The 23,189-nt window shown below is 44.2% G+C and overlaps 2 long non-coding RNA genes across 6 annotated transcripts in view; one reads left to right on the top strand and one right to left on the bottom strand.

The window, feature by feature from the left end:
- LOC150002053 (uncharacterized) overlaps positions 1–23,189 on the top strand; it is a 30,000-nt gene extending 6,811 nt beyond the window's left edge. For 3 of the 5 annotated variants that reach the window (XR_016513132.1, XR_016513133.1, XR_016513130.1), the window contains 2 exons: positions 21,343–21,528; positions 22,228–23,189. This is a non-coding gene — a long non-coding RNA (uncharacterized LOC150002053). Of the gene's footprint in view, positions 1–13,855; positions 14,061–16,948; positions 17,003–21,342; positions 21,529–22,227 lie in introns of those variants that run through there. The other 2 variants (XR_016513134.1, XR_016513131.1) reach the window with 2 other exon arrangements.
- LOC150002054 (uncharacterized) lies at positions 4,185–10,539 on the bottom strand. Its single transcript, XR_016513135.1, has 3 exons — positions 10,159–10,539; positions 6,124–6,237; positions 4,185–4,376 (listed from the first exon to the last, which is right to left on the bottom strand). It is a non-coding gene; the product is annotated as an uncharacterized LOC150002054 (long non-coding RNA).

The raw sequence follows: 23,189 nt of genomic DNA, 5'->3' as shown, positions 1-23,189 counted from the left end.
ATCTCAGGTTGAATGGAGGGTTTGTGAAGGAAACGACAGAAATAAGACTTCTCCTTGGGAGGTCACCTCATCCTTGACTAATGAAGGAAAAATGACTCCAATTTCTTTCTCAGGTTTTATAGGAAATCCTCCACTCTGACTGCTTTCTCTTAAGCCTGATGTCTGCTATGAGGTCCACTTCTTAGCCAGTTTCTCTGACTTCCATGAATAGAAAGAGAAGGAGAGATCTATGTTGGATTACCTAAAAGACAATGCAAAGAAACAAAACTCTGAGTCAATATGCTTCTTATCCAAGAAATTAACTGTTCAATTCACACTCAGATAATAAGAAAAGTGATGTCCCTGAAATGCTCCTTCAAGGTGTCTAAGAACAATGCACCTAGCTTTGGCCACAACTTATACCAATTGTCTCAGCCAAAATTATTGTGAAGTACAACCTTTTGTTCAACAAACGCTAACATGATTTTTCCTAGCATAGATTTAAGTTGGTTTCATTATGTATTACTAGAAACTTGAATTACTTTATTTTTAGAACCAAAACGCATGCAGGAACTATTTATTTCCTCGACTGCCTTCCATTTCTGTGTCATATCTGGCCCTTTGTCTTCTGGGCCTTCAAAGCGGTCTGACTTTCTCATGTATTGCCCACCTGTGAAGTTCCCTGGTTCTGCCCTAGACAAGAGAGTTTCCCATCATAATCTCTTAAGTGCTGTTTTGAAACTTGGGATAGGGAGAGAGTTCTGCCTGCAATGCAAGGAGCCTGTGTACTATGACCTGAATGTTTGTGTGTTCCTAAGTTACCTATGTTGAAATCCTAATGCCCAGTGTTATGGCATTAGAAGGTGGGCCTTAGAGAGGCAGTTAGGTGATGAGAATGGTGCCCTCGTGAATATGATTAATGCTCTTATCAAAGAGACCCCAGCAAGCTCCCTAGCTCTTTCACCATGTGAGGACACTGAGAGAAGGCTAGAAACCAGGAAGATGACCCCCACCTAACCATGCTGGCTCCCTGCTCTTGGACTTCTAGCCTCCAGAACACTGTGAGAATTTAATTTCTGTTGTTTACATGCCACCAGTTCTGTGGTATTTTGTTACAGAAGACTGCACAGATTAAGACAGGGTGTTTCTGGAATATGTGTTTATTGGCTGCCTGTGTCACTGGTGAAGGGGTTCTTGCCGTACCCCCTCAAGGCAGAAATCAAGGGAGGAAGCAAAACAGATTCAAACGAAGAGGGAGAGGAGCTAGGGAGGGAGATTTGTGCATCAAGGGAGCACACAGTAATGTAGACCATGGCTCTCAAACTGCTGCCAGGGCCTGGCTTATGCAGGGCTGGGTTCTTCACATAGGTGCGGAGAAGGTGTCTTTGCTTTCCAGGTTCCCACCATGAGCTCACATTGACTGATGCAGGCACATAGCAGAGCTCTTTGGGGAGCCTGAAAAGAAACTTGAAACCTAACTAGACAAGGCTTTAAAAAGAACTGAAGAGCATTCCCTTCCATTGATGAGGAGAAGCTCAGCCTGTGTCTCTTAGATCAGGATATAAAAACCTAAAGCCATCCACATACCCAAATGTGGCTCCTGCAGTATCCCTCTTCCTTATCCTCTCTTCAGAAGACACTGTCACAGTGAGGACACCTGCATCAGGGCTCCACCTCCCCTCTTATTCACCAAAGCTCTCAACCTGACAGAGCAGGTTCTTTCCTGCTACTAGCCCTGAGCTCCCAGTCCCACACAAGAAAAGAAAAATCATTCCCACTGCCGTCATATGACTCTGGCCCTACAAATGAGCAATACTTCAACACTCTGCTCTTATATGTGAGCAATATTTTTATGTTGCAAAGAACTTGTATTTTTATTGCTCCCTTTGATTTTCAGAAAAGAAGGGTTAATATTTTTATTTTACAGATCAAAAAAAAAAAAAGTGAAGACAAGAGCACATGATTATACTTTTCCAACATTACCTTCCCCCAAAGAAAAAAAAGACAGCAGATCTATAGAACCCAGGTCTTTTGGCTTCCTATTCATTTAATTCTTTTACAAATCCCCGATCTTTCACCCACACACACTGTTGGCAACTCGAAAACATCTGGGATATTTCCCAGGTTTTCTGAAATTGCAGAAGTGGTGGGTATGATTTTTGCACCAGGGTCTGACATCATCCATGGGTCCACAGTGGAACTGAACTTTGTCTTCCCCTGGAGGAGAGGGAGGGAGTAGGCCTGTCTGAGAGACGGCTGCATCCTGGAATATCTGAGGGTATACCCAGCTTGCTGTGGATCCACTGTGCTCATAGCTCAAGTAATTATTCATTCTGATGTGTCTGCAATAGGTCCCACTTTGTGCCATTGTCTTAGGGAAATAAATTATTAGTAGAGCCCCCTTTCACTTTCTAAGGTTTTGGTGGAAGATTTCTAAGCCTACATATAGTCAACGAGGGCTTGGGCTAATGCTTCCTCTTCGGCTAAATGTGACGTGAAAGAGTTCTGTCATTTCTCTTCCTGCCTACAGGGCAGTGCTTACGACTCTCTCCTCTTGATACCAAAGGACCCATACTTGTTCACACTGAGCAGGAGACAAACAGATTCTTCCCTGAGATCGGAGCTCACCAGCTTTGTCTCTGAAGTCGCTGAAGCCAGCACTCTGGGTCCCAGCTCGCTGCCAGCTTGTTTCTGCCAAACCATGCTCCGTGCCCTGCATTAGGGAGCTTTCCCCATCGTGACCTCTCCAACTGGACTGCGTCGCCCCGAGTGTCCACCAACGGCATGGCCTTCAGCATTTAGTCAGCATCTCTGGGCCTCAGTTCTCTGAGCTGTGAAATGGAGAGAATAATGCCTAAATATTGGGGCTGTTATGAAAGCATATGAGGTACTTCCTGTGACAGGGCATTGCAAGTTCAAAATTCCATATTGTCTTGATTGAAGTTCTGCGTTTAGTGTCTCCAAGGGTCTCTCCTAGCCATAACCCTAGATATGTGTCCCACTTGGACCCCAACTAATCCCCCTGGTGATGAATGATGTTCCAACCTGCCAGGCATAGTCAAGTTCTCGGCCTTCTGTGTCCAAAGTGGGGCTATTACATTTCCACTAGTAGGAGGATTAAGCTCTTGCTCAGTCTGCCAAACTAGTCATGGCTGGAAGCAGAATAGAGAGGATTTTATCAGTTCTGCACCCAGGGGTTTGGGAGTAATGGCCTTTTGCTCTTGTTTCAAAAGTAAACCAGAACCTAGAATCTGATCAGGTGGCTCTCATTTTGCTCCCGAGCCCCATCCCTCACTGCCCAATACTCCAAACCCTGCCTTGTTCTCCCCAGCCCTCTTCTAAGCAGAAGGGCTCTGAATGCCACACTGATGGCTGGGGCTTTACTCCACAGGGCCTCCGTGATGACAACTGCATGGGATTCTAAATCTAAACCTCTCTCTGTATTAGAGCACCTGTTGCTACTTGGCCTTGGGCCCACCTTCCTTGAATCACCACTTGGCCCAACACTGCCATATACATGTAGACATCCTTCGTGGCGAGCCAGACGGAGTTATGTACCCACACTGACAGATGAATGAATTCTGTTAGTTTCAGTCCCACCTGAGTGGGAGCGCATAAGGACACTATTTTACCAGGTCCCCGACTCGGTGACCGGTACTGAGGAATCCTGAGGTGAGACCCAACAAAGGAGGAACCAGAGCACCTTCCTTCCTTAGTGTTAAACGGAGTCTTGGCATTTCCGTCTATGTACACATGACCTCAGCTGCTCTGATGTGCCCTAGCCCTGCTCTGACTTCCAAGACAGTCTGCCCTTTTCTTTAGTGAGGGGTTGAGAAGCAGAGGTTGTCTGTGGACAGAGGTGCTAACCTGAACTTGGTTACATTGGACCTACGACCTTACACTCTCTCTGTACTCCATACCTTTAAAGCCACACATTTAATCTCAGAGAGGCTGTTAGAATCATTGTTCATCCATGCAGGAAAACAATCCATAGAAAATGAAATTAGACAGAAAATAATAGAGGAGCTCATGTCGGACAAAATGGAAGTGACACCTCTGAGTCAGAGGTGGCCAATTACCCGACCAAAGAAAAGCATACCTCAGAAAACACTGACCACTTCTTAGAAAATAACTTCACACTACAATAAACAGAAAAGAGAGAATAACGCATTCATTTCATCATCAAGTTCTTAACCTAGGTTTTAATATATTAAAAAGTCAATCTCAGCAATGATCAAAACTCACTTTTTTGTTTGTTTGTTTGTTTAGCAAAATAGAAAAAGGTCAGGAGGGCAGAGAGATCTTGCTATTTGAGGAAGACATCCTCAGATATTTAATGTCAATGCTTTGCTCAGCCACAAACTTCTGAAGAGCAGATGTAGCCAACTTGGTTCTATCTGAGGAAGCACAGAACATTAGCAGAAAAGAGGAGCAGCTACTGGGGGAAGGAAGTGATTGTAAAACAGAAGCACAGCATACTTACATACAGTACATTTTTACGTAGAAGCAGCTCATTCCTCCATGAGATTATCTGGCTTTTGCATTAGCGTTCAATGCGACATCATGGCAGCACATCTGTCTTTCGGGAATTACTAGGAGATAAGAGGAGGTTTTTGTTTCTCAAAACCCTTATGGTTTCTCCTTTCTCTCTGGGCATTGATGGCCAGACTCCTAGAACCATATATGATAGCAAAACACTTTAATCTTAAGGGGCAGGTTTGGAGAAATAGATAAACCCCTCATTCTCTGAAACATAAAAAGTTTTATTTCCTACACGGAGCCCTCAATACTTTACTACTAAGTAGGGGACTTCAGGAGACAGGGCACCAGTGACTGAGGTTACCTGTGTGTAGGTAACAAAAGCAGCATCCTGTGTGCTGTGGTTTGACGAGTTGGGAAAGTGTTCTGTTCTAAATACTCCCTTTTCTATCCTAACTCCTTGTATGATATAGTGTCATCAAAATGCCAGAAACTGAGCAATTTGCTCTACACAGGTATCTGCTACACTAAGAAGGGCATAACCCCCAAGGCAGATTAAAGCTTTCATATTCTATTATGAACAAGACTTCTAAATGCATTCCTATGTAATTCATAGGCAAGTGGTATCTTGCTAAAATGGAATAGAGAGCAGATCCATTCTGGTTTGGGGAGAAGGAAAGGCAAGGTGGAAAACCTAGGAGACCACCCAAAAGTGAAGTGAGAGCTCCCAGGCATTCATGGAAACATGGAAAGGGCATGTGTGAAATCACCCAGGGGAACAGAAACATCAAAAGAGGAACAGGCGGGGCCTCAAAGACTGTAAAGGGGCCACAACCTTCTCTACATTCCGTGATCTTGAAGCTCTTCCTTTCTCCCTATTCATGGATTATTATTGGTCAACTTTATTTTCTTGTTCCCACAGCCTAATGAAATACACAGCAGGTCCTTGAATGCTATTTTGTTCAACAGCGTTTCATTATAATGTTGATGAGATGCTGCAGAAACGCCACTCTTATTTATATCAATTACCTTACCATAAAATAGCTTTCACTACATGTCATTTCACTTAAGGTCCCAAAACATATTGACAAGTTAAGCGAGGACATGTGCATCTCATTAGTGCCCCCATTCTATTCTCAAACCCTCCCTAGGTAGCCAATCCTTCATCAACTGTGACAAAGCAGCCCAGATTCGCTGAAACGTCATTTATCTTCTGCGTGGTCTAGCTTCTGTGTACTCACCACCTTCCCATGGGGAGTCATATATGTTATTAGGTATTTAACAAAAAAAAATGAGGTAAACATGAATAACTAGTACCACCTTCCCATTAGGAGTTATATACTTTATTATGTATTATGCATTTAATGGAAATAAGGCAAACCTTGACTATGACTTAATGTTTGTACTTTGCTTAGAGTACAACATATTTCAAAAATGGTATCCAGGGGTAAAATGTGAATGAAATAAGATGAGACTCAGCTAATGGAAAGGTTAGAAACCACTAACCTAGAGCCTCCTAGTGATTTTTAAACTTAATCTTTTTTAAGCATAAAAAGGCCTGAGCCCTGGCCAGTGTGGATCCATTGGTTAGAGTGTCCTCCCTTCACCAAAAGGTTGCGAGTTTGATTTCCAGTCAGGGCACGCGCCTGGGTTGCAGTTACATACCTGTTGATCCCGTCCCATCAGGCACATGTGATCCCTGTTCTGGGCACACGTGCAGGAGGTAACAAGTAGATGCTTCTCTCTCGTGGACGTTTCTCTCTCTCCCTTCCTCTCTCTCTAAAAGCAATGAAAAAATGTCTTCAGGTGAGGATACAAAAAATACATCAGAATTTATCTTCTAGCCTGAAGTAACAAAACACACAGACTATATGAAATGTGTGTTTTTCAAGACTCTAGACAGACAATGAAGGACAATGATCCTTGAGAAATAGAAAACAAAGACTAGAAGCAGCTGGTCAAGGAACTAGTATAAATGACCCATGGACAAGAACAGCAGGGCAGGGAATGACTCTAGGGGGATGGGAAGGACAGGGGAGAGCGATGAGGGGGAAATGGGACAACTGTAATAGAACAACAATTTTAAAAAAGCTAAAGAAAAAAAAGAAAGACAGAAAACAAGGTGGGCCACCTTACTGTCTTGAGATTTTTAAGGTTGTACCACAGGGAGAGGAAACCCAGGTGGAAACCAGAGGACCCCTTGAGTTGAAGGCTACAAGGCAGCTAGAGTTCATAAGAGAACTGCAAAAAGAGAAAACCCTGAAGACCTGCAGAAGAAGCCCCTTGAGCAGTCACCAAAGTACTGACCACTATATTCATGTGAAGACACTACCCAAAACCAGAGGTGGGGAAAACATTGGAAAAGATTAGAGGAAGTAGTACCCAATCCTCATACAGGGCCAGGAACAATGTTCACACCAGCTAGATTGAAAAAAACAAAACAAAAAACAATCTTAAACTACACCATCTTCAAGATCAAGATCATCAACAAATATATATATATATAGACGACTCAAAATACACTATAAACTAACTAGACTCAAGAAAAACCTGTACACACGACCCAACAATAACAGAATATATATTCTTCTCAAGTACACATGGAACATTGCCCAGGATAAGCCATATGTTAGGCCAAATGACAAACTTCAAGTTAGAGAAAATTAAATCATAGAAAATACACTCTCAGCCATAATGGAATTAAGGTAGAAGTCAATAAGAGAAGAGAATGTGAGAAATTCACAGATATTTGGAAATGCAACAACATTAACCAACCCACTACTGAAAAGAAATCACAAGGAAAACTTAAAAAAATACTTTGAGAAGAAGGAAAATGAAAACACAAAATGCCAAAACCTATGGATGCTGCTAAAGCAGTACAAGGGAAATTACACTATAAACACCTAGAATAAAAAAGAAGAAAAACCTCAAGTAGATAACTCTACCTTCTACCTCAAGAAACTAAAAACAGAAAACTGAATCCAAAGCAAGCAGAAAGACTTAAAGGATAAAGGTTAGATTGGAATTTGAGGAGACAGTGTATAGAAACAATACAAGAAATCAATAAAACCAAAATATGGTTCTTTGAAAAGATCAATAAAACTGACAACACTTTGGGAGATTCACTACAAAAAGGGAGAGAGAAAGTCATGAATGAAAGCGGGCATTGTTACCAATCTTACAGCAATAAAAGAATACTTACATGAAAATACTATAAATAATTTATGTCAAAGATTAATTAACTGATGAAATAATAAATTTGAAGAAACAAATTATAAAATCTTACTCAAAAAAGAAATACAATATCTGAAGAATTATACCACTCAAAGAAGAATTGTGGTATAAAACAATAATGTATTTTTCCACCCTTCCCCTTTATATTAGGCAAAAGAAAAAAAAAATAAGAATAAGAAAAAGAAAAAAAAATAGGCAAGGCACTGAAATCTGAAAATAAGTAAAGTTGTCTCTGTTTGCTAATAACATAATTTTATATATAGAATACCTTAATGAATCTATCAGAAACTGTTTGGACCAATAAACTGTCAGTCAAGTCGCAGTATACAAAATCAACATAAAAATAAGTTGTATTTCTACACACTAACAATAAGCCATCCAAAAAATAAATTTAAAAAAAAAACAGTACAATTTACGATAGAATCAAAAACAATAAAATAGGAACATATTTAACAAAGGAAGTAAAATATCTGTACATTGAAAACTGTAAAATATATTGATGAAAGGAACTGAAGAAGACACAAATAAATAGAAAGATATGCCATGTCCTTGGGCCAAAAAAATTCATATTGTGAAAATATCCATATCACCCAAAATGATCTATAGATTCAATGCACTCTTCATCAAAATTCCAACGATGGAAATAGGAAAAAAAATCTTAAAACACACGTGGAACCACCAAGGACCCTAAATAACCAAAGTAATCTTGAGCAAGAAGAACAAAGCTGGAGTCTCCACACTGCCTGATGAAAAATGTACTACAAAGCTATAGTAAGTAGAACAGTATGGTATTAGCATAAAACCAGATATATAGACCAATAGAACAGAATAGAAAGCCCAGAAATAAATGCATGCACTTTTGGTCAACTGATCTTCAATGAAGTTGCGAAGAATACACAATGGAAAAGGTCAGTCCATTCAATAAGCTGTGTTGGGAAAACCGGATATTTATATATGAAGGAAGTATGAAATCAGACGCTTATCACATTCAATATAGAAAAATAAACTTAAAATGAGCAAATTAAATGTAGGATCTGGAACTGTAAAAGTAGTAAAAGGAAACAGGGGGACAATGACTTTTAGGGGCCTTTTTTCATATGTCAGAAGTCCATTTTCTTTGGAGAAATGTTTCTTCACATTCTCTACCATTTTTTGATCATATTGTTTATGCTTCAATAATGAGCTGTATGCGTTCCTTATCTTACACTATCTTAAACAATTGCACTCAGAGTTACTTCTCACTTGTGCGTGCCCTTTAATTTTTCTCTTGACAACTGAGAAAAGAGATTATGGGTGTTTGTGTTGTAAATTCTCATTTATGAGATGACAGGTCTTAACTCAGGAGTCCTCGTACCTAAGTACCCAGAAAATACTAATTTTTTTTTTCACAAGCCACAAATCGTAGATTAAAGAATAGCATTTTGATGAGGGTCTAATTGCTTTTTTACATGTTTCATTATTAAAATTTCCAAACATATAGAGTAGATAGAATAGTATAATGAATTCACATGTACTCACCGACAAGCTTTTCTATAAATAACTTTCAGCCACTCTGTTGAACTGATAATTCTACTCACTCTCTCTGTTCCCCCTATAGTTGGAGAGCCAACCCCAGACTCACTATATCATTTTATCTATCCAAGTATCTCTAAAGATAAAAACGCTTAAAAATCAATTATAATACCTTTATCACAAACACAGTTAACGGTAGTTGGTTAATGTTAATAATATCCAATTAATTTTATCAAAAGTGTAGTCATTTTTTACGTAGTTTTTAAAACTCAGGATCCAAGTGAGGTTTCCACATTGCAACTGGTAGCTATGTCTCCTAAGTGCCTTGTCTCTTGCAGGCTCCCCCTCCAGTTCTCGTTCTCTGTGTATGTTTGATAAGAAACCGGGTTGTTTCACGTGCAGAGTTACACAGGGACTGATTCTTGCGAGGTGTATGTCTTTGACATACTTGAGCAGTTCTCGATATTTTCTGTAAAGTGAGAGTTGAGTCTGGATGACTGATTGGATTCCGGTTTCATTACAGGACCACTTTATAGGTGACAGTATGCACATGCTATCTGGTTATTTTTCTTTTTATAATGCTAGCAGCTGATGATACTTAGTAATCGGTGGTGATATTCTACTCTGTCATTCCTTCATCACTTGTTAGCTGAGTACTTCTATAGAGAGGACTTTCTCACTTACTTTGTGGTCTTCCAGTGTTACATTTATTTTAGAAAGACAGGATAAATGCTTGCATCTTTTATGTTATTGAACACTGTTCAAAATAAAGTAAGACTTTACTAGCATCCTCCGAATGTGACAAATTAATTCTTACCTTTCAAAAACATCATTCTAAACTCAGGTTATCTGTGTTCTAGGCAACTGGAGATGTCACTGTTGCTCAGATTTTCCCACCTCTACCCAGGAGCCCCTGCAGGTAGAGCCCTGAGTCCTTTGCACAAGTTCACTAACCTTTGTCATTTCTTTGCAGTCTTGTATGACAACATGTTCGCAGCCCATCTTGTACATGTCCTGCTCCAGACCCGGAATCAGACGTTTCCCTAAGGAGCCCTGGTTCCATTTAATCCAATGATACTGAGAAATCATTGCGTCTGTCCTGCGGGGCACTAGTTGCTAACGTGCGGCTCACTTTTGTAGGATGACTTAGTAGACACAGCTACAGGAAGTTTTGGGGGAGAAAAATGCACTGACTGTTGATATTGGTCATTCCAGCTGAAACTTATGACTACAAGGTTTTTACTGAACCTTTTCAGTTTTACATTTCTATGTCCCGTTCCCTGTGCTAAGATAACACAGGATGGGAAGCTATGATACTACAGACTCATTTGAATTATCCCATGATAACCGTATTAACAGTTTCAGAATAGCAGCACCACGAATGTTATTCCTAAAAACAGTTGTTTATTTGTTTATGTAATTCTCCTTTGCACTTAAGGCGCATCATATTAGGGCTTTTGTACAGTCAAGTTCCTGTGTTTGAAAGTTACTTGGAATGATTTTTGGGGGGTAGTGCTATTGCCAAATAGATACATATTTTAAAAGAGCTTACTCTTAAATTCAATTTTATTCCTTAATTATGTGAACAATTCACTGATTCTAAAGATAAGTCTCTAAGCAACACTGAAGGTTTCTAAAAAGTTGAGTTCCCAAAAGGCCCTGGCCCTAGCCAGGCATCCCATGGGCCGGTGCCGGCTTGTGGGCCTTCCCACCCAGGGAGCCTGCGGGGTGCACGGGGTGCACGGAGCCAGTCTCGGCGCTGCCCCTGACAAGACAGTCTCGGCACAGACCCTGCAGCCCTGGGCTCTATGCTCAGGGCCTTGGAACTCCATGGAGCGGTGCCACGCTGCTGCAGGTGGCTGTCCAGGACCCCGACATGGACCGGTCTAGTTTTACTGCTTCCACAGGATGCAGGCAGACGGGGTGGCAGTGGCGAGAGGATAAATGGGCACACATACGTGCCTATTCAGTGGGGCGGCCGGCAAAACAGGCCTCTCTGAGGACATGATTGGGCTGTCAAGGAGACTGGAGTGGTGGGGGACTTGAACCCATGGTAGATTTGTAGGTTGGGAAGCAGGGAGTGGGGACGCTACAGGAGTTCGGGGGCACCGGCGTAGGGGTGCAGCGAGCGCCTGGGTGGAGCATCGAGGCAGGGAAGCAGGTACAGGCCAGGGACCAGGCACCCTGCTCAGCTGGGCCACCTTCCCTGGGAACCAGCAGCGGCTACACATCCACCTGAACCTTCCATCCAGTTTGAGGTCCTCCTTCTTCCTCTGGATGCACTGGGCCTCTCCAGGTCACCTTTGTGGAACGTGCCATCTTGCAGGCCTCATCCAATTCCTCCTCTTTTCTCTTCTTGGGGACACCTGCTGCTTCTTCCTCACAGGGCCTGCTGTGCGGGGGAGGGACTGTTGCTCAGCAGGAGGTTCTGGGCCAGGATGAGGGGGAGGTACTGGTCTGAGTGCTGAGACTTGGGGTTCAGGGGTCCCTCTCTTAGCCTCCAGGACCCTTCCCACAGCGGAGGTCACCTCAGTCTGTTGAGAGGCTCACCTTCAGTGGGCGGGTGGCCTGAGGTCACGTCCAGCGTCACTGTTATGGTTCTTTGGGAGCTGGCCAAGGACCCCCATCTCTGACTCTGTCTTCACCATCCTGGCCGAATACCCACCACCTGGAGGATGTATTTGGCTGTCAGCAACTCACCTGAACCAGAAGTGCCTGAGGCAGGACCCAGCCTGCAGGAGCACAGCGTCTGGGCTGTCCGCAGCTCTAGCCAGGTCAGGGAGCCTGGCAGAGGCAGCAGAGAAGTCAGGGTGGTGAGCAAGGACAGGGGCCATGCGTGTTGGCTGCCCACCCTCCACCAGCCCACAAGCGAGAGAACAAGATGCACTTTGAATGTCACACGTTTCGAGATCTTTCACTTTGCCCTCACACTTTAGTGACAGTGTGGCTCCGTCTGTATTAGGTTCATAGGACTCGGTACTTGAAGAATAGTTCTAAGTTAAGTGCTACTGAATCTGAAGCCACATTCAATGTTTAGGCATCCATCTATCATAAGTAAGTTTTTTTAATTTATTTTTTATTTTCTTACTATGCCTGTCTGTCTCTCGGAGCATACTTTGTGTCCAAAGTCTCAAATGTCCTTAAATATGCATTTTCTTTACCTTCTTTCTGTTTCCTCTTTACATCCTCTCCACTGCCTCACGTGGGCCTTAACAGATAATATTGTGTCACCAGCTTCTGTTCTACATGTCACTTAAATTTTTTCTTATCCTTAGCCCTTCTTCACTTCTCTCTCCTAAGGTCTGCGGCAATACCTTAATTTCTCTTTCGAGCTTACAGGGTTTTGTTTTTTCTTTCTTTTTTTTTGTCATGTCTTTCATTTTAGTTGGCTCTTATATCTGCATATTACTTTTATTTGGGAATCATGTTTTTATACTAGTATTACCTTTTGTGTTCTTCTAGCCCACACCCTGCACCATGGTTTTATTTTATAAGTGATAACCTCTCAGATCTCCCCAATATTTTCATGTGACCCAAGAAAGTTTGGGGCCACTGTAGGCTGATGTGCACCTGGTGTCACACCCAGAGAACCAGAGTGGGTGACCAAAAGCAATGGATGGCTGTCAGAATGAGTTCTTAGGAAAATTCCCAAGGGATTTCATGACCCAAAAGAAAGACTTCTAGAACATTTTCTCAATATCAACTAAATTTTCTGTGCACTGTATTCTGAAGGGACAATGAAAGGCTCTGCACAGCATAATGTGGCAAAGTTTTCTAAAAGTCTACCTGTAGCAGCTGTGGATATCACTCACCCCCTCTCCCACACCCTCTAATGCTCCACAGTCTCCCCGTCAACATATCCTTTCTTTTCTGGGTGACCCCTGCCACCTCCCTGGTCAGAAGTGACCACCGTTCCCTCCCAGCTGCTCTCCCTGGTGATACCAGGGTGGCCAGAAGGCACGGGCCTTCTCTGTCCCCACAGAATAGTTAACACAGACCTCTCTAGAAACGTGGTCTGTGGTTCTGTTTTAACAGTAACCTACAGAAAGTGTTCTCAGGGAGGATATCATTCAAATAAGAGCATCGTCTCGTCACGCCAGCAGTTTGTTTGTCTTACATTACCTTGCATTTTTCCAGGATGAAGGCCCGGTGCTGACCCACCTTTTCACCTCAGACTGATGGGTCTTCTGATGAGTCCATGTCCATTATAAGCAAGCCCCAGACTTGTTTATTCAGCCCCTCCTACCAGGCCAGGTCCTGGGCCACGCTGTTGGTCTTGGCCTTAGCCATCTTTGGCATCACTGTAGGCTGCTGCGGGCCACGAGGGACGGGCCCTTGCCCAACCTGGGGTTCAGGCATGTGGGTGCCCCTTCGGATTCCTCCACCCTGTGGGACACACACGTTTTAAGAGCCATTTTCCACAACTGCATCATGGCTGTGGCCTGGCTGCACTCTGCAGGGGTTCCCTCGTATCCTATGTGGAGGGTCCTCCACCCACTCCAGCCCCAGACGCATCCCCGTCACCTCTGCTACCAACAGTGGTGCCAGGCGATGCAGGGTGGTGACTTCCCACCCCCGGAGTCTCCCCAGCCGTGGCAGGCTGCGGGAAGGAGGTCCGCGGACTGCCATGCTCCCCTTTTGGCCTTGCAGATGCACTGCTGTGGCAGGAGCCAGAGACCGGTCCTCCCAGAACCTGTGACCAGCAGGGCAAAGCAGACAATGCCACCTCGCTTGTCCAGAGTAAACGGCTGGCCGAAGCCCCTCTACAAATACCAGGCGATATCCTGGGCCACGTTCCTGATCTTGGCCTTGGCGACCTATTGTGTCTTTATCGCCTTGCTGCGCAGTGAGTGGAAGTACGTCACCTGCGGAGTACCCTTCTACTGGGTCAGAAAGCGCCTCTGGTCCTGACTGGGTAGGGGCTTTGCAAGCTCTCCTCCAGCACAGGGGGCTACAGATACATCCTGGGGATGCTCTCTCTCTCTGAGCTCTGTCCTCTACACTGAGTCAACACCAGGGATCATCTCCCGCTCCCAACTCCTCACCCCATTCATCTTCCATTCTTAAGATGTCCACCCCACCAGCCACCCAACGCACACTTCCTCTTCCGTTCTCTGTGAGGCTCACTGCTTCGGTGTCCTGGATAAAGTGCAGAAGCTTACACAGGAGGGTCAGCCCTTACCTGTGGTGGACGCAGAGTGCGCCGGAATTCATGGAGTAGCCAGGAGGCCCGAGGGTGTGAGGACGTAGACCTGGACCAGTACAGGTTCTCCACTGATCAAGGGGTCCATCTGTGTTGCCCAACAAAGAAGAGTGGGTGTAATAAGAACTTCTGAAAAACACTATAGTCTTTCAATGTGTAGCTCAGGTTGGCTCTCCCCAAGCCCCTGCCAGGTTCTTGCTATGGGAGCCTGTCCCCCATGACAGAGCTTCCAGGTCAACCCTTCCGTGGCTGACGGGGGTTGCAGGTCTGAGGTCCTCCAGGAGAGGCTGTGCTCTATTGTGCCCAGGAGACACCTGCCGTTGTGCCTCAGTCGTGTGCCTCAGAGTGGCCTGAGGATTTGTGTGTCTTGCTTGATGCTCTTGCAGCACCAGCTCCATCACGGCTAGGCCTGTGGGTGCCAGCATCCCTCCCCACCCGTCCCCTTAGCGGCCCAATTGACTGTGTGAGTTTCCTCCGGCTGCTGCTGTAACAAGTACTGCAGACTGGGCGGCTTAAACAAATAAGTGTATTCTGTCAGTTCTGGGGCCAAAGTCTGAAATCAAGGTGTGGGCAGGACCGCAACCCTCTGAGGGCTCCAGGGAAAGACCTGCTCCTCAGTCTCAGCTCTGGTGGCCTCAGGTGTCTCTTGATTGAGGACGGCGTCCTTCTCTGTGTCCTCACGTGTTCGTCCCTCTGTCCTAATCTTCTCTTCTCAAAGGGATGCCGGCCACATGGATAAGGACCCACCCTAAGGACCTCATCCTAACTCGATCTTCCACAAAGACCTGTTTCTGAGTAAGGTGCATCGCAGGTGGGGAGGGTCAGGGCTGCAAGTTCTGTTGGGGACTCCGTTCAGCCCCTAACGGCGGGTTTGCCTATGTGCCGGATTATAACCCGTTATCTTCATTGTCTTTTGACCCGTATCTCAGCGCTGTTTGGGCCCCGAGCCTTTGTCCAGTGGTCGTGCTGATCGCCTATCTGCTTTATGGCCCAGCAAGGATTTCGGGTCACCTGTACTTCCTGGCAACACCTGGCGTGGACATACCCCTCCTCTCGGAGCTCAGGGCTTAGTCTGTGCTGCTCGTCCCCACTGGCCATACGACGTGGACATGGGATGGGTTCCCTGGCTCCCCAGGGCCCTGGCTGCCTTTGGAACACACTTGTCAGTCCACTTTTCCACCCTAGGAACCCCGCACCAGCGACACCCTGGAGGGAAGAGAGCAGGTGACTATGGGCCCTGCTCTCTGCCTCCTGCCGCTGCCACCAGGAGGAGAGGCTATCAGTGCGAGGAGGGCCTGGCCTGGCCTGGCCTGGGGCCCTCTGCACTGTCTGTTTGCCAACATGGGTTATTGCAAGGGGACCTTCCAGCCTGTTCTCAGAACAGCTCCTGCAAACACTAAGGACTAGTTGGTGGCTCCCGATTTGTAATCAAAGGGTAACCAGGAGCACCCTTCCTTTTCCTGTTTATGATTGCCCCTGAAAGTAATAGCAAGGAACTTGAGGCTGTGGCAGCTACAACGTAGCCCTTCCATTCCAAGGACTCAGCACCACCCCCCCTCAGTGAAGGTCACTGAGTGAGACCAGCCAGGTCATTTTGGGGAAAACGTGACCAAATTTCTCTCAGTAATCACTGCTGTGGGTGACCAGTGAGTGGAGCAACTGACTTGGACCTGATTGAGTGCTGAGAGCCGGCCGAGGCATTTGGTCAAACAAGCAGACATGTTTGTGTCCAAGGGAGCTATGGAACAGTTTAGTCCACTTCATGTGGGTGAGACACAACCCCCAAATCCTAGGATCTTTTCCCCTGGAAGCCTCACCCACTTGTTCCAGAGAAACCAGTTCCAGGAGATGGCATATCCATAGCCCTGCACTTTTGAAAGGGCTTGGGAAATTGGCCATAGGTAGCTCTGCAGAGCTTACCAGGTAGGCCCAGGTCAGGTGCCCTGGCATCGCCAATTTTAAGTTGAGTGTCTAAGTGTGTAGAATGCTATCTCCTCAGTCCCTGGCAGTGTTCTAGTTTTGCAGCCAAGTATAGGTGCTTTTACTCTCTCTCTCTCTCTCTCTCTCTCTCTCTTCTGAAAGATTTTACTTATTTATTTTTCAGAGAGAAGGAAGGAAATCGAGCACTTACAATGACATGGATGAACCTAGAAGACATGCTAAGTGAACTCAGACACAGAAGGACAAATACTGCATGATGTATATGCACATGCTCAAACTCATCAAGTTATACATATTAAAGATGTGCAGGTTTTGCATATCAATTATACTTCAATAAAGCTGTAAGAAGTTTATGAAAGAGATTTACAGGCACCCTGTGGGAAAGGAATACTTTCCCCCATGTGCTGAAATAAAAGGAAGTTTTATCTGCAGAGAGATGTCTGACCTAGAGAGAGATCTGGGAATACTTAGTGATATAAAGTCAAGCGCACAGATGGGAGCATTCAGAAAAACGTGTGAAGTGGGAGTAGTGCTGGGTGAAGGAAGAGATGAGGGAAGACTCTTTAAGAAAAGTGAAGAGGGAAAAATTTGCAGAAACATCTGAGAACAACTGGAGAGGCAGATGGAGGATCCTGGAAGAAGCCGTGTCAGAAAGTAAGGTGACAAGAGGGTTTGGCTTTGGGTGGTGGGCACACAGTGCAATACACAGGTCTTGTATCATTGAAATGTACACGCGAAGCCTATATGATCCTATTTACTAGTGTTACCCCAGTAAATTTAATAAAAGTAAAAATGAAATAAAGTAAAAATTCAGTAAGGTGTAGGCAAAACAAGAGACTGCATGAGAATAGAGTTAGTGATGAACCAGTTCACACCAGAGGCCTGTGAGGGAAACTTCTGGGTTGGGTCCTGTGGCAGGGCAGGACACTGCGTAAAATCTACCACCCGAAACCGTCTGTCACCAAGGGCAAAGGAGACCCCAACAGGCCGAGGGACAAGATGTCCTCATATGCCTTCATTATACAAACTCACTGGGAAGAGCACACGGAGAAACAACACCCAGGCTCCTCCAGGAATTTCGCTGAATTCTCCAAGAAGTGTTCAGAGACATGGAAGACCATGTGTGCAAAAGAAAAGTCAAAGTTGGAAGATATGGCAAAGAGTGACAAAGCACACTGCGACAGGGAGAGGACAGATTTCTATCCTCCCCCAGTTGATACGGGGGAAAAAAGATCCCAGTGCTCTTACAAGGCCTCTATCTGCCTTCTTTCTAGTTTTCTGTGAGTATCACCTAGAGATCAAAGGTGGATTATCCAATGGAAATAATGAAAAAGAATTGGTTGAAATGTGGTCTGAGCAGTCAGCCAAAGATAAGCAGCTGTAAGAACAAAGCAGCTAAGCTGCAGGAGAAAATGTGAAAAGGATATTGCCGCACACCATGCCAAGGGCCAAAGTGAAGTGGGAATGAAGGGCCCTGGCAGACCCACAGGTTTAAAGAAGAAGGAACCAGAGGATGAAGCGAAGTAAGAAGAGAAAGATGATGGAAAGGATGAAGATGAAGAATAAATGACTGTCCTGTACAGATGTGCCTGGAGTATTATGTGTTTTCTCAGGCAATTGTTTTGCTGAGAATGTAAAATCAAGCACAGCTTCATATTAGTTTCAGTAGAAAACCTGCATAAATTTTGGTATAGCTTGTAAGATTATTTGTAGGGGAAAGACATTTGAAAAAAATGCAGGTTGCACCCTGTCTGGTGTGGCTTAGTGGATTGAGCACTGGCCTGCAAACTGAAAGGTCACCTGTTCGATTCCCAGTCGAGGCACATGCCTGGGTTGTGGGCCAGGTCCCCCATTGGGGGTGTGCGAGAGGCAAAGGATCAATGTTTCTCTCACCCATTGGTGTTTTCCTGCCCCTCATTCTTCCTCCCTTCCCCTCTCTCTACAATAAACAAATCAATATAATCTTTAAAATAACAAAAATGCAGATTATAGCTTTCTGAGGGACTATTAAATACAGTTAGATTTTAAGGCTTCTGATGTGAATTTAAGTGTTTCCAATTATTGAGTGTTTTTTCTAATTTCTTTTTTCTTTACTTTTAAAATTATATTTTATTGTTTATGCTATTACAGTTCTCCCAAATTTTTGCCACCTGTCCCCTCCACCCCACCACACAGACTCCTTCAGAAAATCCCCACACTGTTGTCCAAGTCCATTGGTCCCACATACATCTTCTTTAGTTACTCTATTTCCTGTGCTATACTTTATATGTCCATGACTGTTCTGTAACTACCAATTTGCACTTCATAATTCCCTCACCTTTTCCAGCCAACACCCATAATGCCCCCACCCCCTTTCCATCCCTTCCGTCTGGCAACCATCAAAACGTTCTCTCTATCTATGTTCTCTTTCTGTTCTGCTTGTTTGCTTACTTTGTTTCTTAGGTTCAATTGTTGATAGATACGTTGTTATTGTTTCTTTTTTCTTCTTGCTGTTCTGATGGTGTGTTTGTGTGTGTGTGTGTGTTTATTTGTTTGGCTTTTGCTTCCTTGCATTCCAAATCATTGATTTGATTCTCAGCTTCATCCACTCAACTGTTGCTTCAATGTAAATTGTTCTTTGTTTCAATTAGTGTATCCTTCAGTCCCGACTGGATCTTTTCTACGCTGTTGAGGTTTTCACTAAGCTCCTTGAGCCTCCTTATAACCAACGTTTTGAATTCTGCACCTGATAGACTGCTTTTCTCTATTTAGTTTCGTTTTCCTTTTCCTCGAGTTTTGTCCTCTTCTTTCATTTGGGGCACGTTTCTTTGTCTGTTCTTTTTGGCAGCTTTCCTGTGTTTGTTTTTATGTGTTAGGCATAGCTACTATGTCTCCCAGGCTTGATGGAGTGGCTTAATATAGTAGGTGTCCTATTGGGTCCAGTGGCACGGCCTCCCCTATTACCCAAGCTGGGTACTCAAGGTACATCCACTGTGTGGGCTGTGTACACCCTACTGTTGTAGTTGAACGTTGATTGGTGTTGGCACGTCCAGCGTCAGCCACTGCCTGTGTTCTGTCTGGGGCCACACAACACTTGCCACAAAGTGATCTGCAGATGGTTGCTACTTGTGCTGGGCTTGGAGGTGACCAGTGGAGGCCAAGCAGTGAACAAAGGCTGGCTGTTGCTAATGCCGGGCCTGGGGCAACTTAGCAAGAGGTATGGGGCTCACTGAGGCCAGATGCTGCTTGTTTGAGAGAATATAAAAAAGTCTGAAGCGTGAGCCAAGATAAGCCACTCATAAGGGCAAGCCATTGGAGACAGCTTGGTGGGCCTAAAAGTTGGGTGGTGCAGGTCCTCACAGAACAACCAGTGCGGGGCGACAGTGTTAGCCAGGCTGGTGGAGTCTCAGATATGGTCCCCATCTGCCAGCTCTGTCACTCTGTTGGGGGAGGGTTCAGAAAAGAAAAAAACGGCCTCCGCCAGTACTTTTGTGTGGGAGGAAGCTGACTCCCGCTCTCACCCTGACGCTGGATAATTCTATTCCTTCCCATATGTCTCTGATGCCTTTCAATCTGCTGGAGGTCAGAGGGAGGAAGTTCAAGTAAGTCTGTGCATGGGTCATTTAGGAGGAACTTCCTGGGACTCCAGAAGTTTCTCTCTTCCACACCTCAATCCCTGCTGGTTTGTACAGCCAGAGTCACAGGGACTTTGCTTCTTGACACTGGAATCCAGGGCCGGGGCAGGGGGACTGGTTTGGCGCTAGGACCCCTTGTTCCTGAGATATCCCTCCCAATTCTTATCTGCTACATGTGGATGTGGAATTAGCCTGTTCCTGGTTTGTTACCCTTGCTACCAGTCTTGATGTGATTTCTTCTTTAATTTCATAATTGTAGGACTTCCACTCAGCTCAATTTCTGATGGTTGTGAATGATGGTTGTTCTATAGTTTAGTTGTAATTTTGATGTACTTTGGATGTGATTGTGAGAGGAGGCAAACCAGTTTCTCTCCATTGCCATCTTGACCACATTTCATCTTTGTTCTTCCTGTAACATCAACAGAGCTGCTCCAGTTACAATGACTCTTCTCACGCTATCCATAGCACTTCAGGATGAGGTTTCCAGCTATGTGCTTGTCTCGAAACTTATGTTTGACTGCTTTTTGGAACATGCCCATCTTCTTTAATTTCTTGATTTGAGTATAGGGGCACAGTAAATTCATAGGAATTAGTATCAATGGTAAGTTTTGGGCTTTTTAGAATGTTGCATTGTGTTTAAAAAATGGTAATAAAATTATGTATATTAGCCCTGAGCGATGTGGCTCAGTGGGTGGGCAATGTTCTGAAAAGTGGAAGGTTGCCAATGCCATTCCTGGTCAAGACACACGCCTAGGTTGTGGGTTCAGTCACTGGCCAGTGCGTGTACAAGATGCAACCTATTGATGTTTCTCTCTCACACCAATATTTCTTTCCCTCTCTTTGTCCTTCCCTTCCTCCCTCTCTCTATAAATATATATATATGTACATATATATTTTATAAAATAATATACATAAAAAAGAAAGGTGTATAGCAAGTTTCAAGGTGAGAAAGTGCCAATGGTACTCGAGGCTGCAGAGATCCCAAGGCGAAAGCCTAAATAGAATCTATTGAAGGATTAGCTGTAAAGTTAATTATGGTGATGACTGCACATTTCCGTGAATTCACTAGAATCATTGACTTGTGCACTGGAAATGGGTGAATTTAATTCATTTTATGGTATGTAATTTATACCTCCAAAAAGTTGCTTAATGTCATTTTTAATTTAAAAAACTTGCAAATTCTGTAGCACTTTAATAACTACATGGAAAAAATGTCTCCGAACACATAATGCATTCTGTTAAACTGATAACCTAAAAATATACAGGCAAAATATAAACGCCTTTAGAATATGATATAGGAGAACAACTTCACGCCCTCAGGTTCAGAAAAGCATAATTATCTAGCAAGGAACAACCTCATAATCGTGTTTCTTCAACTAGGGAGAAGAAATGGAGCAAAGGCCACAAACAAATCATTCCCGGCGAAGGAAAATAAATGTGATAGGATTCCCAGTTTACACAGAACGTGGAGTGAAACAAAGTCCCTCTGTGTGGCCTCACCAGAAGCAAAAGCTGGTCTTCATCCGCAACAACAGATTCACAGTGGAGACCACAGACTACAGCTAAGTAATATAGACACTGTGCCTTTGTAGAACATCCTCATCTATATAGTCAAAGCTTAACAGGTGTCAACATCTGAACTCTTTACTGGTGGCTTTAAGGCAAAATGGGTAAGATGGGTCTCAAAATCTACCAAAGGAAGGACACATTGCCCTGAATAACTAAATCATAATAAATTCTAAAATTATCCTAACAGAAGTAACAAACAACAACCTTGCAAGAGTAAGATTGGAAGAAAGCTCACTTCAATAAGTGGCGGGCAGTGATGGGGTAAAAAGAACAGAGCAAACAATCTGAGTAAATCTCAGAGAAGGAAGTTCAGAAGGTTGTTGGTCTAGAAGCATGGCTGAAGGAAAAGGTGGAAGGATGTGGAAGGAGCTAAGAAGGAAAAGATAAGCGCCAACGAAGGAGCAGGGTACTCAGTTTGCACTTCACTTTCATAAGCAGTACTGCAAGCAGAGGTTAGAAATGCCTCTGTGAATACACACAGGCTGTCTTTTCAGAGTAAGACATACTTACTGGCCCTTGTCTACTAATCAAAGTCTACGTACCTTAAAATCTCAAGTCCAAGTTTAAAATCCCTGACCTCTCCAGGCAGAGCTCGGCTCCTCCCCACACAGCTAGGCAAACTTTGAAATATCACGATTAGCCTTCATCACATCACACTGAATGAACTTTATGTGTTTATGTCTCTTTTCCTACTAGACTGGAAGCTCCTTCTGACAAGGACAGTATATCATTTCACGCTAGCATCTATTACAGACCCCAGCACAAAGGAGGTGCTCAGGAAATACTTGCTGCGCGAATGACCGGGACTACACTGAGAAATGGTGGCTATAACAGGCAGCAGAGAGCAGTCAGAGGAAAAATCAAACAGAGTGAAACCATTGAGGAAACTGCTACAAAATTCCAGGGTAGAAGTAATGAGGAGCTGACCCCAGACAATGACTGGAAAACAAGAAAAGTGACTCAAAGACATGGATGACAACAAAGAGAAGTAGATGATGATGACAAGGGTCAAAGTCTTTGTTCCTGGAAAACCACTTATTCAAAATTTGTTGGGAATTTCCTTGGTGTAATATACTATAATAGGCATTAGGCATGCACTAATACTTGAAAGTAAAATTTAAAATGACCTCGATTTTTTAAATAGTATTGCCAATCAGGTCTCTAAGGAATTAAATTTAGAAGAAAAAGTAGTGGGATATTTTAAAGGAAATGAGCTTTGCACAGCAAACTATGGTCACTGATTATTAAAGTAACCAGAAATTGAAGTAACTCTCAGCCTTTGAGAAACTGACTAACGGTACATGTCTCCTAAGCTTCCCTACTCAGACTCATGGAGTCTCTGGCAGCTGGGCTGTAGCATGGGGAGATATGACACCCCAACTGCCCAGGACACTAGCTAATTTTCTCTGCCCAAGAACGCTGCAGCTGCCTACTGTAGGCTTTCCATGTAGGAGTAGAACTTCCAGGCACACCTCTGGGCGGGTGTGACCAACCCCTGCGGCCCCTTGACCGACTGTCTGTGTCATTGAGGTGCATAGGTGTGAAACCGTGATGGTCCTCACATGTAAACGTGTATACAAGCATATGCCAGATATATCGTGGTTTTGTACCGTGGCAGCCACATACAGTGAACGTCACAATAAAGTGAGTGACCTACA

The sequence above is a fragment of the Furipterus horrens genome, unplaced genomic scaffold (genome assembly GCF_987537825.1).
Source record: "Furipterus horrens unplaced genomic scaffold, mFurHor1.1.pri manual_scaffold_9, whole genome shotgun sequence".
Classification (NCBI taxonomy): Eukaryota; Metazoa; Chordata; class Mammalia; order Chiroptera; family Furipteridae; genus Furipterus; species Furipterus horrens.
The sequence above is the reverse complement of the archived record's forward strand: the minus strand, read 5'-3'. Positions and strand labels throughout refer to the sequence as shown.